Genomic DNA, 1,298 nt, shown 5'->3' with positions numbered 1-1,298 from the left:
CTCTTCTAGAACACGGCCACATAGCCCCCCAAACCCACAAAAAACTATGGATGGAGGCTGTGAAAGCCTTCAACTTCACACTAGTGGGCAATATTTTGCTCTCCCCGCTTCTGATGTGAGAAACTGAAAAAGTGACTTCGGAGCTACATCTCTCAAACTCCCTTCACCAATACAGCTACTGAACTCTTTCCAGCTCTAGGGGTGAAGAATGAAAAAGAGAAATTGATCTTTGGGATCACTTTCACAAAACCTAGAGCAGCGGTTTCCCGAACCTTGGTCTTCCAGATGTTTGGGACTTCAATTCCCAGAAGCCCTGGCAGACTTGGTCAACAGTCAGGAATTCTGGGGGCTGAAGTCCAAAACATCTGGGTGACCAGAGTCTGAGAATCACTGACCTAGAGGATTCCAAATCAGATAGACTGACCACAAAAGTACTAACCTGAAAACATACTGCAACATTAGTTTAGGAAGCTGAAAAATGTAAGCTAGAAACTACAGGGAATTCAAAAAAGACGAGGAAAAGCCAAATGTAAATGCATAAATAATTTTGTTTGAGGGAAAGCAAGTGAAGAGAAGGAGATAAAGTTAACCATCATACACAGACTTGCTAATAAAGATCTATACATTTGTTCTAAATTAGCTGGATAGATATATACTGTCTGAATAGAATTTGAGCCTTCAGAGCATTTACCTAATTCCTTGCATCTGAGAATTCTTTAGAGAGCAGTAAATTCCTGAAGTTGACAGTTCCAAGGACAGAAAGGAAGTGAGAAGATGCTCCTATATATATATATGGGAATATCAAGCTAGCAACTACTGACCTCTTAGGAGAAAGGTTATTACTATTGCTAAAAATGTTTTAGGCAGTCCATCAAAAGTCAATCTATAGGCTGTTTCTAACCTCTTATTCTGAATCTACATTAAACAGAACCATGCAACTTGGACTAGATGGATTGTTGCAGGAAAGGGGAGTAAACTATTAAGTGTTGTATGAGATGCAATCACCAGCAGATGGCTTTATTAAAGAGGGTGCTGAATTCAAAATGCACCAGAGGGCGGTGTTGGTCCAAATCAGAATACAATAGAAGTTTGTCAAATTGTCACCAATCTCTTTGTCATAATCACGACTTACCCTCTTTTAGAACGATAGTGATCTTTGTCATGCTAGGAACCAAGTCTGTGGTCTTTTTTCACACCTTCTTGGAGACATCAGAGTACATGATGGAAAGTACTAGGATTGCTAGGTTTGCAGCAGCAGCAAAGGCAAAATCTACAGATGTAATGTAGATGTACAAATG

The 1,298-nt window shown here is 39.9% G+C and overlaps 1 protein-coding gene across 1 annotated transcript in view; it reads right to left on the bottom strand.

The window, feature by feature from the left end:
* The window catches only part of LOC121934028 (cytochrome P450 1A5-like), a 44,290-nt gene that overhangs the window by 36,004 nt on the left and 6,988 nt on the right, over positions 1 to 1,298 (bottom strand). The window lies entirely within an intron of this gene.

The sequence above is a fragment of the Sceloporus undulatus genome, chromosome 6 (genome assembly GCF_019175285.1).
Source record: "Sceloporus undulatus isolate JIND9_A2432 ecotype Alabama chromosome 6, SceUnd_v1.1, whole genome shotgun sequence".
NCBI classification, from domain to species: domain Eukaryota; kingdom Metazoa; phylum Chordata; class Lepidosauria; order Squamata; family Phrynosomatidae; genus Sceloporus; species Sceloporus undulatus.
The sequence above is the reverse complement of the archived record's forward strand: the minus strand, read 5'-3'. Positions and strand labels throughout refer to the sequence as shown.